Source organism: Sarcophilus harrisii, chromosome 1 (genome assembly GCF_902635505.1).
Source record: "Sarcophilus harrisii chromosome 1, mSarHar1.11, whole genome shotgun sequence".
Taxonomy (NCBI): Eukaryota; Metazoa; Chordata; class Mammalia; order Dasyuromorphia; family Dasyuridae; genus Sarcophilus; species Sarcophilus harrisii.
In genome coordinates this window covers 588,395,102-588,413,330 of record NC_045426.1, presented here as the reverse complement: position 1 = coordinate 588,413,330, position 18,229 = coordinate 588,395,102, and the positions used below count along the sequence as shown (strand labels likewise).

At 33.7% G+C, this 18,229-nt stretch overlaps 1 protein-coding gene and 1 long non-coding RNA gene across 5 annotated transcripts in view; one reads left to right on the top strand and one right to left on the bottom strand.

The window, feature by feature from the left end:
• ZFPM2 (zinc finger protein, FOG family member 2) overlaps positions 1-18,229 on the bottom strand; it is a 543,440-nt gene that overhangs the window by 44,022 nt on the left and 481,189 nt on the right. The window lies entirely within an intron of this gene.
• LOC116420678 overlaps positions 4,095-18,229 on the top strand; it is an 87,070-nt gene continuing 72,935 nt past the window's right edge. For 2 of the 3 annotated variants that reach the window (XR_004231070.1, XR_004231068.1), the window contains exons 1-4: positions 4,095-4,399; positions 7,558-7,668; positions 8,953-9,052; positions 11,673-11,723. This is a non-coding gene — a long non-coding RNA (uncharacterized LOC116420678). Of the gene's footprint in view, positions 4,400-6,799; positions 6,896-7,557; positions 7,669-8,952; positions 9,053-11,672; positions 11,724-18,229 lie in introns of those variants that run through there. The other variant, XR_004231069.1, reaches the window with a different exon arrangement.

Genomic DNA, 18,229 nt, shown 5'->3' with positions numbered 1-18,229 from the left:
AATATCTAGTCTCAATCTGTTTCCTTTTAAAGTTTCTATTACTTTAAACTATAATAGCATATATGATATCTTTCTTTCACAATTGTTTCAGTGGTTTATTTTTCCTTTCAAACATTATGATAAATGAACTTAAAAAAAAAAAAAACCTTATATATGTGTAAAAACAAAAGGATTTTTACAAAAGATATTCCTGGATGGAAACCCCATTCCTAATAGTCAAACTTGATGCACATACTGGTTCCTTGGCATGCCCAAGTGCAGAGCCATCTGTTAAGGTGGCAACATGCCCATTCACAAGGAGGTATGCCAGTTTAACAGGAGCTAGGTGGCATAAAAATGAAGGTTTGAGAGGACAGATAATTGTAGAACCAGCCATGAACCCTATTGTAAGAAAGGTCTTTCGTTCCTGCCTTTTTTGTAATGGAGGCTCTGAACTAACAACTCTTGTGGGTCCTATATCTTTATCCTAAATCATCATATTCTATCAATAGTATTTAAAAATTTTCATAGCAAGAAAAAAATATATGTAAACATCTTTGGTGATCTTATACTGTCCCAGCACCAAGACCACCAGTCCAATATAGTTTTTTGTTTTTTTGTCTTGTGGATGGTTTTTTTTTTTTTTGTTTGTTTTGTTTTGTTTTGTTTTGATTTGATTTGTGAGTCAGTTGGAAGGGATTAAGTGACTTTCTCAGGGTCACACAGCTAGTAAGCGTTAGTCCAATATGGTCTTGATACCCACTTCACAGGGTTGGGAGGATGAAATGATTTAACACATATAACTCTTGCATTACATAAAGCAAAATGCTTCACAAATCTAAAAAGTACTAGATCAATACTTATTTTATCATTGTTATTATTAACAAAAACCTAGATCTTTTGAATTTCTCCCTGTAGGCCATTATCATTGTCCTCAGTATATATTTGTTTCCCTGGAAAGTTATTAAATCAATGGAGTCAGTACTTTTGTTTTTCTCCAAACACCAACACCAATTCTTAAAAGATATCCTGGTCTTTCCTTCTAGCCAAGAGGATTTCACTACTATTTACAGATCCTTTGAAATTATACTTGATTTTTATATTCTTTTACAGGAATTTTCCTCTTGTTTCTTGGAGAATTTCAGAAAATGAGATATCCATTGTCTAACAATATGTCTGCTTTGGTTCTTAGAGGTACTGTTGACCCTGATGCTGAATTTCTATGATATTGCTAGGAAACAAGTCAAAATAGGACTGATGACACACTGATTTTTTTTTAACCATGCTACACCTGCCTCCTTACCAAATGTGAGCACTTCAGACAATTTGTGATATAACCTTTATTCCAGTAGCATAACTGTGAACAGCATGTGCTAATTATGACTAAAAACCACCAGGGAGCCTGCCTAGTATTACATATGAAGGCATACAAAGCTACGGATGCTTTAGAATCATCAATAATGGACTCAAGTTTTTCCTTTGTGCCCCCAAAGACAAAATTGGTGCATAAAGAAAAAATGCCCTCTATTCCGTAGGTCATATGAACTTATCCTCATCTACCATGCTAGTTTCTCTGCATAGTCCATGTACCCACTGAGATTAGTGGTGATGAAGGAAACTACAGCAGAGTTTCCATAGAATAATATCTTTGACACTCCTCCTCCCCATACCCTGCTCCTCATTGGTACCCATTCTTTTCTCTTGACATTTGTGGTTCCAGGGATGTAGTGGTTTGTTTTTTGTTTTCTGTTTTTGTTTTTGTTAAATTTGTCTCTTGTCTTTTGAGAAGTTAGTACACTGAAACCTCTGGTAGGTTTCTTTTTAAAATTATTTTTTTTTATTAACAAGCATTTGTTTTCTCTCCCTCTCACTCTTTCCCAAATAAATAACAATCTTTGTAGCAAATATGAAAAAAGCAAAATAAATTCCCAAATTAAATGTTTAATAGCACTTTTTGCTTTTACATTATTCCCAGATATATTCCTTCTCATGCCAACTAACACACTCAGTGATCCTCTCCCTATAACTCAGAATGTGTTGGCTGAAAGAATTAGCAAATAAATACATATGTAAAATGGGATTTCCTTTACTTTTGTACTTCCATTATGCTTTTTTTTTCTGTGGGAAAAACAATTCAGCAAAATCAACTTTGGTGACTTTTTAATGAAGATGAGTTATTTGCTCAGAGTAAGCTTATTTCTTTATCAAAACACATTTACATCATGGCTTTCCTAAAAACAATGGCAACAGCAACAACAGCAAACAAATGGACAACTGAGCCATAGGCTAGCCATCTAGAAATTGATGGATCTATATGATTTTTAAAAACCCTAAATTCTTTAAATTTTAAAATTCTCTGTCTTATTTCTCTAGATATGCTATAAGCAAACCTTACTATATAATCAGTATATCCTTATCCACAAGGAGATACATCAAGTCATAACTATCAGCCTACTTGGCATGAAGGGAGAGTAGGAGACCCCTTCTCTTTCGGTCACCACATGACTGCGACTTCTACTAACGAGAATGGACAATGGCTTCCTACAGGAAACAACAGAAATGAAGCTGCAAAAGCAAAGATAGTCCTTGTTTATATGTTCATTTATTGGCTAATTCCTTCAGTGAACACATAACAGTATCCAAGATAATATTTGAGAGGGTAGTGCTATATAGTGGAAAGAGTCCTAAAAAAGAACAGGGTTCAATTCTGGGCTCTAATTTCCTTTCTATCTTTCTTCCTAGAAAAATAAATAACTTTTCCAAGCCTCAACTTTTCCATTTATAAAATAGATATGAATATGCACAGAGCACAGACTAGATTTGTCAGCACACATGAAACATACTTCATTTGCACTTATAAAGACAATGATAATAAAAAATGCATAAGTACTATATAGGACACTAAATTGTAAAGCTCTTTATAATTAGGAGCTATTTCTAATATTACTAACTAATATTACACTGAAGATACAATGTAAATATAAGACATTGTCTCTTACCCCTGGCAGCAAAATATATATATGTATGTATGAGGAACAAGATATACACATATGAAATACAGAAGAAAAGATGGAAGACAATACTTATTTGATGTCAAACTAAATGAGATAGATTGTAAGGTCCATAGGCTTAGGGGATAAAGATTATATCCTTGATTTCATCAGCATAGGGACTTCCAATCGAAGGAAACACTTTCCATTAATGAAGGTTGGAAACTCTTGTGAAATATGTAGTCTTAGAGAATTGCCTAGAGAACTAACTTAAATAGAAGGACCCTTTGGGGTCACGTAGATTTAGGAAACCACAATTTTACATTTTCTTGTTGTTGTATTTTTGTTTATTTTATTAATTACCCTCCAATTTACATTTAAGTCTGCTTCCCAGAAGTCCTGGGAATTTTGGGGGACAGCCACTTATAGGCTATAAGTTTAACATTGCTGGCCCACAGCACTGGTTTGCCCAGAATCATACATATAGCATATGTTGTAGGAGGTACCTCTGTAAGCAAACTTATAGGACTTAAGAAATGTGAGGAAAAGAACAGTATGAACTCTAGTGGCAGAGAAGGAAGAAACTAAATTTAACCTTCAATGATGAATCAGATTTCCTTACTTGAAAAGAAAGTAAATCCTGAGCTCCCAAGATTTCTCCAGTTTACTATGCCCTAGGTTGTCCCTGAGTAAACTTGTTTTATTGAAACTAGCATGGCACCTGGCTTTTGGTCTTTGAACTTCCTTTAATCTCTATATGCCTCAGTTTCCTTCTCTGTAACATGTAGCATTTTGAGTTTAAAGAATCTTAGTTTTGGGCCCTTAAAAAGGATCCTTAAAAGCCATCCAGTTCCTTCTCTACTCCATTTTATAAATGAGGAAACAGACTCGGGGAGGTTAAGTCAAAGAGATTAAGAGCTGATCAAAGTCAAACAGGAAGAAGTTATTAGTCTAAAAGATCTCTAGATTTCTTTTTCATTTTAGCTAATATTTAATAATTTCAAGGTCTTCAAAGGCAGATGGGTATAGACTATGAAGCTGTGACAAGAAATTTATCCTGTAAACACTCCATCTCAGTTTTAAGAGCTTGTAAAGGAACTAGATTTCAATTAAGAATGTACTTAGGAATGCATGCAGTATTTGTTTTGTAAAAGTAAGAATTCCAGTAATACCTTTGTTGCCTTGCTAATGTCCATCTAGATCCATGTCAAAGGACATATAAGTATGTCTTTGGAAGAGAATGTCATGATCTATATTAAGAGATACCTGTTAGTCCAGGAAGCCCTTTTCTGACAAAACAACATGCTTTCTATTATGACTCTAGGCTACAGCTGTGGATTTCACTCTTCCCTGAGTGAATGATCATGTAGACTTGACCCGAACTACATTTTCAACAAGTCTTCACAGGATAATGTAACAGCCCACACATGGTAGGTTATTCTACCAAATTAGAAAGAAAAAGTAAAGAAAAGCATAACAGGTCTGTTGAATTAAGATGAAGTTAGGTATCTAGCATTACATACTTGGAGAGCATCCTCACTGAATTCCCTAAAGAATAGGGCCTTAATTGTTGTTTCTGTGTTGTTGTTGATGCTGTTTTTAAAGAGCGAAACTTTTCTCCTATTTTTTTTTAGAGCCAGCTGAATTGCCTTGGGAAATATTCTTATTGCTACTGTTGCCATATTCCATTTTATAGTCCCGAATAGACATTTCACAATGCTGGATTTTAATAAGCTGAAAGTTGTTTTTATTAAAGTTGACTCTAGCCCAAACTATAATACTGTAATGGACAATAGGTATAATTCATTCTATTAAAAACTACCTCTGTATGTGCTGTGAATAAGTATGCATACATTTAGGATCACCACATGCTCAATATTGGCTCAGTGGCAGGCCTGCCTCCACAGAGAACAGAACTGCAATAGTTGAGATATTTGGTCCTATCACTGTTGCTAAACAATGATTGTTGATTCCACTGGAGTGTTGACTGTGATGGTGGGAGTAGTAGTTATTATGGTCACTGAAGGCCATAGACCTGGCCTGTGAGGAGCATCTGGTATACATATACTTTATAATCTCTTATTGAATTGATTTTGTTTCCACTCAATTCAATAAACATTTATTATACTCCTACTCTGTAGTGGAAAGATGAACAGCCCTAGAGATAGGAAGATGTGGGATCAAATCTTGCCTTTGATGATCTTCAGCCAGTAACCCAATCCTAAAATATCTAGGAATCTATAGAACACTCTGCTCCAGTTCCCAATCTGAGTTAGTAGAGTTTCTATCTTGAGAGCCTCTCACACTTATGATAGATGTGTATGCATAGATTTACATACAAGCCCCAAAATGAACACAACACTGTGCTAAATGCTGGGGACACAGTTGTGCTTCAAATATGACTCTTAAGGAGCTTGAAATCCCAAACTGACAATACAGGAATGGATGAATAAAATGAATTGGGCAATACTATTATGTTGTAAGAAATGAGGAAGCCAATAATTTGAAAGAGACATATTAAAAACTTATGTAAACTCTTACAAAGAGAAGTGAACAGAGCCAGTTGAACAATTTACATTGTAACATCAATATTATAAAAATGAGCAATTTTGAAGACTTTTATGAACTAATGAAAAATGAGATGAGCAGAACTAGGAGAAAAATTTATATAATGACAACAGAACCATAATAATAAACAATTTTGGAATCTGTAAAAACTATGCTCAATAAAAAGACCATGAATGGTTCCAGAGGGCAATGATGAACATGCTATCTATTACTAAAATGGGAAGGATTCAGTGAAGATACACACACACACACACACACACACACAGACAATGAAGAGGAAATTGGTTTTGCTTAACAAGGTCACAGAATCCTTTCCCCCTCTTTTTTCTAATGCGATAGGAGTGTAAGAAAGAGAAAATAGATATTTGTTAATTTTGTAAAATGAGAAAAGTGAAGGATTCTATAGCTGTCAAATATTCCATTGGACTTTCTGATGAGGTAACTATGTTATTCTTTTTACTTAAATGTTTTACTTTGTTACAAGAGACAATTTATGAAGCAATGCCTATAATGTAAAAATAAACCGTCAATAGAAATGAAAGTGACTCCCCTCCCCAGATTTAAAGTGAAGATAAATAGAAAGAAGTACACATAAAAAAGTGGAATAAAAGAAAGAATGAAAGAAATAGAGAGGAGAAAGTTGGGCAATGTTCAAAGACACATTTGAAAAAAGGAGATAATCTTCAGCTGATGGTTCCAAGAATCCAATTCAATTAAAATAGATTTTAAATATGCACTTTGCTAAAGATGGTGTGATAGGTGATGTTAAAACAGAAGAAAATAGGCAAAGACCTGACACTCCAGAAAATAAAAATTGACATATAAATAGCATACAAAGTAACATGTCAAAAGCAAAAAGAAATCAAGAAAAACAAAACTAAGAAAAATAAAGATGGAAAAAGCACCTCTATTTAGGTAAGATCAATAAATCTTCCATGGAAGAAGTGTCTCTAAAAATGTGTGTAGATGGAAAGTGACAGGATATCAACTTGTCATCCAGTTGACTGGGATGAAAGGGAATAGAATGTTATGGAATTAGAGTGTTAGGTAAATTATGAGGGGCAGCTAGTTGGTTTAGTGGATAGTGCACCAGCCCTGAAGTTAGGAGAACCTGAGTTCGAATTTGGCCTCAGACATTTAACACTTCCTAGCTGTGTGACCCTGGGCAAGTCATTTAACCCCAATTGCCTCAGGGGGAGAAAAAAAGTAAATTATGAAGGGCCTTGAATGCCAGCCTAAGCAATTGAATGAGTAATTAAATAAAATATATTATTATTAATATTATTTTCCTACTGCTGTCAATTTTAGTGGCTGAGTTGCTTTACCTCTGGATGAAGAATTACACAATATTAGAGCTGGTATGGACTTTTCAAATTCTCTCATGCTCTCCTCCCCCCCAAAAAGAGGTCCATTTCTCAAGGCAACAAAGCTAATAAATGATAGAACTCCAACTTGAACTCATTTTCTGGGGCTGAATTTAGTACTTTTTCTACCTTGCCATAGTTCCTACTCTATTAGTTCCTGAAGGCCTCTTGAAAAATCTTTATGGATGTAAATGCCTTGCCTAGAGGCTGTCACTTGTTACCAAGTGTGACCAAGAAATGTTACCAAGAAAGCTCCATTCTTTTGGAGGAAAGGTATTATCTCTGGTAGAACATAAATATCCCCCAGGAAGTATGATCAGTCTTTGCTGATCAGAAGAATCCCCATTAAAGTCCACACTGTTGATCATGAGTGTAGATGATCTAGAGCTCTCTATCAGGCTCTAGAAAGGTGAATAGATTTTAGGTACCACAAATAGAGACAATATATCTGTCTGACTCGCATAGTGCACTGTTAGAGACTCAGTACAATGTTGATTACCAGATTAAATGAGATCACAATTGTAAAGCACTTAGTATGTGCTTAAAACATAGTGGGCATTTAATATATTCTTGTTTTTTTTCTCTGTTCCCTAATCAGTGGCTGGAATTTTTGTTGTTGTTGTTATTGTTTTGTTTTGTTTTGTTTTTGGCTACAGCAGCTCAAGAAACAGATGAACAAAATGAAACAAAAACGAAAAAATGACCCCTCAATCTACCATGCCATTCTTCAGTGACAGTGATGAAGTGACAGAAAAGTGAGGCCCAAGGTGAAAAGAATCATACACTTCTATTTTTTTTTCTGGCAAGGCAATTGGGGTTCCACAGCTAGTAAGTGTCAAGTGTCTGGGGTCACATTTGAATTCATAACCTCATACCATGACTGATGTCTGTCTATCAGAGCATCACCTCTGGGTGCTCTCTATCTGGTCCTCAGCTCCCTATTCTATTAACATTCATCTGATCCAATGATCAGATGAGAATTGTGTGAAAGAGTTGTAATCCAAAGTGGTAGACAGATTATTTAGTTAGGGGAAATTTGGTTAAGCAAGTTGAGAAAGACAGACAGACACACAGAGACAGACACAGACACAGACACACAGAGAGGGACAGAGAGATAGAGAGACATAGAAGCAAAGACTGAGAGACAGAGACAGACTCAGACAGAGACAGAAAGAGACAGAGAAAGAGATAGAGACAGAGACACCCACTCAGAGAGAGAGACAGATTCAGAGAGAGAGAGACAGAGAGACAATAAAGATAGCCAAAGGAAGTCTAGAAACATAGACTCAGAATGGAAGAGACCATTCTAGTTCAAACACATTTTACAAATGAGGGAACTGAGGTGAGAAATTAAATGATTTGATTTATATAGTAAATGTCAGAGGCAAAATTTGAATTCAGATACTTTAACTTGAACCCAGTTTTCTTTCCACTGGCCACAGTGCAAAAGTCAAAAACAAGGTGGGCAGGTCTAGAATTTCTCCCACTCCCATCAGACTATCAGGGAATATAGCAAAAGATTGGACACTGAGCAAATGAGGAAGAATGCTATTAAGGATCGGCAGGTTACTAAAAGAGAAGGGGGAGGGACCAAAGACATATTTGCCTTTTTTTATTTTTTTACAGCTTCTCATTATGTTGTCATATGTTCACTCATGCTGGTTTGTTGTCCAACAATATGGCAGTTGTGTGTGTGTGTGTGTGTGTGTGTGTGTATGTGTGTGGTATGTGTGTATGTATAGAATCATAAGATTTAGTTAGTCCATAAAATGAAAAAGACATGTTAACCTTTATCCCAATTGTTATTAGCTCAAACTACCCATCAACTCACTTTGAATTAACACTAATATAAAATATTCTGCAAAATATATTAACTGCAGCTTTTGGACCATGAACACAGGGGCCTTTTCAATATGTGCTTACTGGGTTCTTTTCATTTTTAATTACAAAGGAGATGACAACTTCACAATTCCTGCTAATACAGAAAGTCAAATGTTGGCTCCTTATTTATATGAGGGGAATTGATCATTGTTTTATTGTCTTATAAACAGATTGGAAGATGCATTTTTTTAAAGCACCAGTTCTATTGTACACATTTCAGTCATAGCAGAGTGATCTATCTTCAACTTGTGAGTCCAATATACAATCAAAGTAAGTGATTCATCTCCTATAAAGTTGAAGATAAAATGTTTGTAGACACTATTATTATAGGACTTCCATGCTATTAGTATTCTCCCAGGAATCAATTTGAAAAGTTGTACCATAATAAAAAAAATGGCTGGAGTCTATTTTCCTACTGCTCCTATTTTATTATACTGCATGAAATATGGCTTTATTGGCTATAGTATTACTAGGAGTAAAATATACTGGATGCTGAAAAATTCTGTCACTTTGTATTAGCTGTAAATTATCGACTAGTATAAACCCTAATTTCATTTGTCACATTCTGTTGCATTGCTGCTCTTCCTTGTTCCCATTCTGTCATTCTGGCAGGCCCACTCTGCCCCAGGTATCACGGCATCGCCATCTGCACCCGACATCTGTCTCTCTATTGATCACACGGGTTTAGCACTTGATCAAACAGAGCACAACAGAATACATCTCTTTTTGCAATGCTGCCAATGCCAACTGCTGCATGAAATCTACTACAAAATCATTCTTTCACCTAGCTCTCAAACTGCATTAGAGTTGCTCTCCTTTGCTATATAACAGAGCTCTTTTTCTTCTTTTAATCTTGCTTGGGATATGAAATAAAATTTTCATTGTGTGACCAGAAACATCCCTTCATACCTTTAATACAAATGAAAAAAAAATGACAGTGCTTGAACATTAACTAAGTGGACAAATTCAATGCAAAATAGGTTAAATCACTAATATTTAAAGCAACTAGCTTAGGCAGGAAGGATTAGGACAGCCCATAGAAAAGAACAGGCAGTGACAATGAAATGGAATCTCAGTTAAAAAGAATCTAAGTAGTCAGAGACAGTGCCATGGGGAACTGTTGGCACAGGTGTTAATGGGGGCTTTAGGAGCCTATCTGTATGAAAGCAATTGTTCCTACCATAGTAATTCAGGCAGTTTCTGGATATTTGTCAATATGGAGACAAAGCAGATGGATGAGTGACTGGGTTTTTCACTTCTCAATCGGCTGTTTTGGTATTGTGTAGATACAGCCTTGGAAGAAACCACATCTAGGGGAAAGTGATTTCCCCACATTGACAAATATAGCATTCAAGCAGGTTATAACTACCAATGTTTCACCCTTGCATGGGCATCCCCTGAGATATCTATGGAAGCAATATTAGAGTTTTGGTTAACTGCACAGAAGACGGTGCATTTTCTAAAAGACTTAAAGGGTTTCTACCCGTGTGACTCTCATTCATGCTAAGGTAGGACCCTGGGCATTGCTATGAAAACCTATGCCAAGGTGTTGCAATAAACAATCAGCACAATGGAAAGATAAGACTACAGGGGGATAAACGAGGAGAGGAAAAGCCAGAACTGTAGCATTTTTAGTCCACAGAAATACAATAGTGGGATTATGGCATGTAGTTATTTTTGTTCTCACATTTCCAGACTTTCCACAGCGAGACCAATTGTTTCCAGGGAGCATATTTTATATTTGCTGTGTAAACAAACAAATAAAAATTCTCTTAAATTCCCACAACAAATAGCTATAACCCATTTTAAAACTATTCAATGCCATGCTAGCCAGAGGTTGCATATTTTATTTATGCCATTACAAATTACACCGGCCAGAGGTGCAGGAAACAAAAAGGAGATTCAGTATTCAAAATGATCAGTTTTTAAAATTTTAACTTGAATCCGGATGGTTCTAAGATTAGTGGCTCCTGTTTCAATTGATAGTATTAGTTACAATGTAGGAATTAGACTGGAATCAAGCAATGTATTATTCATAAGATTTTTTTTTTTGTAGCCAAATACATTAGAGTATATAGTTGTACCAACAAATTAATATTTTAGAGCTAATTGAAATTGTTCTCCCTATAAAGATTAAGCTTCTTCTACCCTACACACTTCAGTCATTAAAATAACACTTTTAATGCCTTGTCTAAATGATGTCTCACATTAATGCAAAGCTATATTAAAGCACTCAAATGACCAGTTCTTTTGTAATGCATTCTATACGATCAGACATTGGGTCAGAGCTGGGCAGTGTGTATGAAGTGGTATCAAGTGGAAGCTAATTAAAATATATTCTCTATAGAACTTTGCAGAAAAAAGAGACCAATCATCATCAGAAGGTGGTCTGAAAATGTCATTTCAGAAAAAAAAGCTTAGAGTATGCTTCCTTTCCCTTGAGTAGTCACAAAGGCTTCCTGACATGCCCAGTACATCAGCTGCCAAACACCTCAGTTGTATTTTGACATGTGATGTATACCTTTATTGGATTCTCCTCCAAATGCTTTCCCCAAATGCACAATTTTAATATTATTAAAGACTGAAATGAAAATTGTTTTTAAACATTTAGTGCTTTGCCCTGCTCTAAATGAAGTATATAGTTCTAAGCTGTGGAGCTGGTTTTCCCTTTTTTCAATCCTGCATGAACAAATTTGGCTTAGATTTTCCCTCCCCACACAAAACAGAGTAAAGTGGAAGTATATTCTAAAGGTTTGCAGATTCCTTCCTTTTGCACAAGTGTCCTCCTTGTGATACTTAATTGAGGCTTTCCCAGACAAGGCCAGTCTTATGCAAGTTATGTGAGAATCTATAAATGGTAATCAAGTTTTACTTTTTTCTATTCCTACAGACAATCTCTGTGATAGATCCATAGATAATTTGATACTTTCAACCAGAAAAGGTTAGTTAACATGACATTTCTTATATTTTTTATGATAATTCATCTTTCTTTATAACTCTTTTTGTTAGAAATTAAATTCTATCTAAAATGACAGGTCAAAAACCAAAGAACATTAGGCAACCACTGTCATCTCTAGAGATTAGAATTTGAAGACAAAGCCCTCTTTTCTAAAGTTTCTTTTCTTTTCTTAAAATTTATTTTACCTTTACTGATGTAATTTCATTTTGAGTTTTTCATCTCTGGATGGAATGACACCATTTTTCTGACTGGACTTATTAACCCCTGCTGTTTGGATTCAAGCTAAAGTTTATGAATAAATACCTGACAGCGTAACTTCTTGCACTACACAGCTTCAATATAGAGAACCCATACTATTTTTTCCCTAATGCTAGTCAAAGTTTTTCTGGTCACCTATAAAATTAATGATTAAATTTCTGAAAATGACCTTTATACATTTCAATCCACAAAAATAAAGCAGGCCAAATTTAAATCTATGCCTAAGAATAATTTCTCCTCTACTTTTGGATTAATTTATACATTGTGTATACTCCTGACCCTAAGCAAAATGATAATAACAAAACAGTAATAAAAATAATAATAATCATGGATTTTATGACTTGTTCTTAACATGGCATATTCAGCCTTGTGAGGGCAAATATGGGATCATAATTTCAAATATTTGGGTGACAAGGTATGTTGAATTTTATATTATATATTTAATATATTATTATATAAATAATAATAGTAATATGATAGTATATTGTATATACTAATTTCTAATCTCTAATACAGAATCAAATTGAGTTCTAGAACAATAGAAATGCTAGTCATGTGATTCATTAATAAACTTGAGCATTATGAGAATCACTGGTCATCAAATCCAACTCAATTTATTTCAATGGCCTCTTTAGGTTTAATTGAGTAGACTATCTGAACTTTTCTAAACAGGTTGGATGAATAGGATTGACAGTATAACTATTTGTATTAATATTTTTTAAAATGATAGGTAGTGTGGAGTAGCAGATAAAAAAAAGATAAGATATCATAATAATCTATGTTCAAGACTTGATTTTACCACATACAAGCTATGATCTTGGATAAGTCATTTAAATTCTCAAGTTTCCCCAGGAAATTCTTTGAGATTACAAATAGACTACTAGTAGTTCTATCTGGTAAAAAGAACAGAAATAGAGAAATGTCACAAATCTCATACTAATAAAATCTCAGATCCAGAACAAGAAATATAAAACAATTAAAATTAAATTTTTATCCCCAAACCTCACACTATATTGTAGAAATATATATTACTACATAATGGAGCAGAAAAACATATTCAACCAATAAAACACTGAAAAATTTTTATTGGTTTTTAGATTTAAAAATGCAAATTATATTGCTATATTAAATATATAAATGTATATTGTTATTGCTATTTTAAGTAGAATGTGCATATATATATATATATATATATGCTTGCTGATAATCTGCTCATCTTTAGTGAAGAGTAAACATGTATGGGAGCTATTCTAATGAGATATCTTCCTCTAAGAAATATTAGTTTTTATTTATCCATGAGATGTTAAACCTATATATATATATACATACATACATGATGTTCCTTAATTGTTTCCACTTAAGGTATTCTTCATTACTGAAATAGAAAAGTATTACATGAGAAACTATTTTAAACTAAATATTTGACAAGTATGTTTAATTTCAAATTTTAAAAAATACTTGAAAGAACTAATTTGTTAGCATTTCATTGCAGCTCATCACTTAGATTTTAGAAATTCAAAACACTTTTCACAGAACCAGATGTATTATCCATGTGACAATTCAAAAGACAATTATTAAAAGTCTATGCTAGGTGAGGGGGGAATCAAGATTGAAAAAGAATATTCTCTGACTTCAAGGAGATTCCATTTTACTGGAATCTCATCTTGAAAAGGAATTAACATATATATCTTTTGATAAAATGAAGAGTTTTCATAGGAATCTGCTTAGAACACTTTTTTAAGGTGGAAAGGAATCTTAAAGTCTCAGAGAGTTCAATTAAGCTACTCATAAAGGTGCTCCGCATAGAACTCATGATGTGTTTTCTATGGTCTATAACCTCCAAGTATTAAAAGTCAGATTATCTTGCCATGTAACCCATCATCAGAAGTTAAACCTGTGATCTCTTGAACCTAAGATTTAAAATTGCCAGCATATCATTATGTATTATGAAAGTCACTTGTCAGTGTGAAAATTATAGCTAATCCCAGGCATTCCTGTATATCCTTTGTTTGGTTTGCTAATGAGTACCTGCTACAGTAAAAACATGCCCTTTTGGGTTGGCCTTGGCCTGTGAGGTTGGACAGGCTCACGTATATGAGAGAGAGCCACTAACACATACAATTACAATATGCTTTCTTAAATCTTAAATTATTTATTTGATTCACTTGAAGAAGCCTTCCAAAATTTTGTACTCTATAGCAAGAAGAAATTCAGATTAAGTGTTTTGTAAATTTTCTATGGACTAAATATTAAAATGGTATTTTAAGGAACTGAATTTTCTAAAGATCTGAAATTTTAGGCATATATGATTGCTTAAAAATTTAGATATAATATGAAATATATCTATTTCTAATGATAAATATGTAATGATCAACTACATATTTGATGATACATAAATAAGATGAGAGAGAGACACACATATACAGAGAGAGATACAGATATATCATCCATATTACCTGGTAATCAGACCAACAAACAAACATAAAAGCACTGAAACATGTCAAATAAAGTAGTAAGTAAAATGCAGGTATAATATTGGGGGTTATGAAAATAATTTCAAAGTTTCTCAAATCTTTTTAATTTTTAATACAATATTAATGCTACTGACATTATTTTACATTGCTTTTTGAATCATAAATTAAGCACTGTTTAAAAAGTATTATGCTGACGAGGAAAGAAAAAAAATGTAGCCAGGTTTTAAAATATGCACATAGGCACTACACACAACCAACTGTTTCCTGTTTATGACAAAGGAATATATAATCCATTGATCTGGTGAGAGGGCACCTGCCTTTGTAGCTGACTTTGTATCAGTGATCCCTGAACCCTCATTATTTTTCCTCAATTAAAGTTCATAGTCTCTGAAAGTCTGTGCTGAGCAGATGTACAACTGTTCTTGACAACAGAACAGAGAAGAATCACAAATTTAGAAAGCTACTTCCATTGCATAAACCTCTGAATTGCTTCATTTGTTTGGAGTAAGATACATTACAAACAATATGTCTCTTTTATAGGGCTGCTATGCTATTACTACAGTGAAAATCATTAAAGTTCAAAAATGATGCATGAGCCAGGCTTTAAGAACACCGTCATGTGCTTTTTTTTTTTTTTTTAATGATTCAAATAATGGCAATAGAAATAAAAATAAATAAATAAATAAAATCTTGAGTGAGATGTAAGGTAACTTATATTTAGTTAAAATTAAGCAAAATTGGAAGTAGAAGCAAAATTGGACCAGAAGAGCAAACTCTTTAGAGAGCTACAAAATATAATAACTAATATATTACAAAAATATGGATTCAATAGAAGCTAGTTTTATTTTCAACTTTTGCATAATTCTGGAATCCAGGGGGCATCGATTGTTAGGCAAAACTAATTGAAAGGCGAATACAGTAAGAACCAAATTTTGGAATTAACTATAAGGGACACTTAGCAAAAGACTAAGCTCAAATGCTACAGTCTCATTTATTAAGAAAGGCACATTTTATTAAGAAGGCACATTTATTAAGAAAGTTCCCAGAAACCTCCTTTTGTATCTAGTAGAATGAGGCAAGTTGGCAAGAAAGCAGGAAAGAGCCCATTTCCATTTTATTTTTTATTTGCCATTTCCATAAGAAATTGAAAAACAAATTTTGTGGAAAGTTTGTGGGAGTCCCTGTGCTGCAATTGCCTATCCTCCTCTTCTCAACCATAATTCTGCCTCCACAGTATGTGCTCTAAAGCCTGTAGCAGATTGTAAGTCTTTAGGTCAGAGTATGTGCTTGAAGCATCAGTGGCTACACCTGTCACGTCAGTTTTCCCGCGAAGACTATGCTATTGTTTAATGCTGTAATGTGCATTTGCTACAGTCTCACTTCTGCCACAACCAGGACATTACCTACACATTAACAGGAATATTTTAATCATTTTCTTTTTCTAGTCTCCAATTTATTCATTTAATTTTTGAGTGCATATTACCAAACATACATAAAATATAAATATAATCTTTCATATATTTATAAATATATATAGACATATATGCGTATACATACATACATATTTCCCACTCCCTAGACTTATTATAAAATTTGACTCTCCTGTGAAATCAAAACAGAGCTTAGAAAAGTACAAATGAATTAGGTTTGCACTTCTGGATAGGTCTGTACTCAGTATTAAAAATGTACTGGTTGCATTGTAAGATTGTTAAAAGAGGCAGCCTATTTTCACTATGTCTTTCACTATTATTATTATTGACTTCTGTTTCTCATCAAAAATATTTTAAAGAAAACAAACATAGGTAGACTATCTAACCTGTGGCTCAATTAAAACTACTCTTTCTGAACTGATAATTCAATTATTAAAAATTTTGATGCAAACATAAGCACCTCTGGATGTAATGTTAATATCTATTAGAAAACAGAAATCTCCTTAACCAGGAGCTTTGCCCTGGGGTTAATATTCCTTGTGAAATTGCACTTTCTACATTCTATAAAACCCCAGCTGAATTTCTGACACTCATCTTTAGAACAGCCAAGCTGTTTGGATGGACTTATTTCCCTCTTAATAAAAGCAGTTTCCTTTTTTATAGCCATAGATGCTCTCTGTCAAACAACTGTCAAACAAACTCACTGCCCAATAAGATCCTGACAAAAGTATTTCATATACAGTTACAAGGTTCACATCACAACATCACATCAGGCTACGTCAAAGCAACCTGTATATCTATCAGTATTTTATACAAGGCACAAGCTCTAATATCTGTAGTTTTCCAAGAAATCATGCTGAATTTGAAATCAGATACATTTATGTATAAAACATTCTATGCACTAATAGTGTTCTGTACATCTTCACAGTGACCTCATAGTCAGAGTTTTTATTTTTTCGGAATAATATGTCTGATTTTAAAAAGCAGCTGCCCATAGTTAGTCATACTATTTGCCCCACGTGGAATTTTCCTATTCAGTGCATTACCAAACATCTGGTTTTAGGGAAAAAAAAACACAAGGAAGTAATTTCAGTACATATGGTATAGGCACAAAATTTAGCTGAAATAGAAACTAAACACGTTCTAAATTAAAAATTTTGGCTACTATACCTATTAATCTATTAGTGACAAATTACTGTGATCCATGTGAAATTGATGCACATTCATTTCTTCTGATGAGAATTCTCCTTCTCCCTCTAATATTATAAATGTTCCCTTTAAAGAATTAAACACTGCATCTGGAGAACCTTTCTGAATATCTCCATGTTTTACACACTCTTGGCCAAGTATTCTTCCCAATGACCTTCCACCTATATTATTTTTAAATGGGGATTATCATATCTCCCAAGATTGTTGTTAAGAATCAAATGAAATGTGTACAAAGCTCTTGGAAGACCATAAACTGCTTTGAAAATTAGAGTTTTGATTATTAGTATAAGAAGAAGTATTAGAGAATGATAGATTTAAAGCTCAAAAGAGCTTTAAAAAGGGAGACTGAGTGGAGCCTTTCATTTTATACATGAAGAAATTGAGGCAGAAAGTGGTGCCATAGCTTGTAATGTTAGTAGGAAGATGAAGAGTAAAAAGAAGCATGAAAAGGAGGAGCAGGAACAGGAGCAATAGTAGTATTTTTAAATATTTTTTGAAAGAAAGAACATTGTTTATTGGGATTATTGTTTAAAGAAATATTTTTCCACCCTAGAAGCTATTCTCTGGGATGATGTATCAATCAAGAAATTGTTTCTATTATTATGATAGTGATGATGATGATGATGATGATAATTAGAATTCTTAGTACTTTAAGTTTTGCAAACACTTTATAAATATGAGCTCATTTTATCCTCACAACAAACATGTAATACCCATTTTGCAACTGACAGAAGTTGATTTGCCCAGCATCACCTAAATGTTTGGGACCTGATTTGAACTTAGGTTTTACTGACTGGGCCTAGCCCTCATTTACTTGAAATGTCAAAGATATTAGCAATCTAACTTTTTATAAATTATTTTAAAATATCCAAATACCTTGGGCAGTGCCTTTCTCTTTTTTTTTTTTTAATTTTCAATTAAAAAAAAAAAAGATTGTATTGTATTTCTTATAGCTACAGTAGCTTAATTCTTTAATACATCCATTTTTAGTCTACTTTCACTAAATTTTCCTTCTGTAATCCCAATCCTGTCACTGGAATGAATTTCTATTAAGAAAACATCATGAAATTAATGGAGAAAAACTTGGTGTCGAAATAACATTTTCATGATTCTGGAC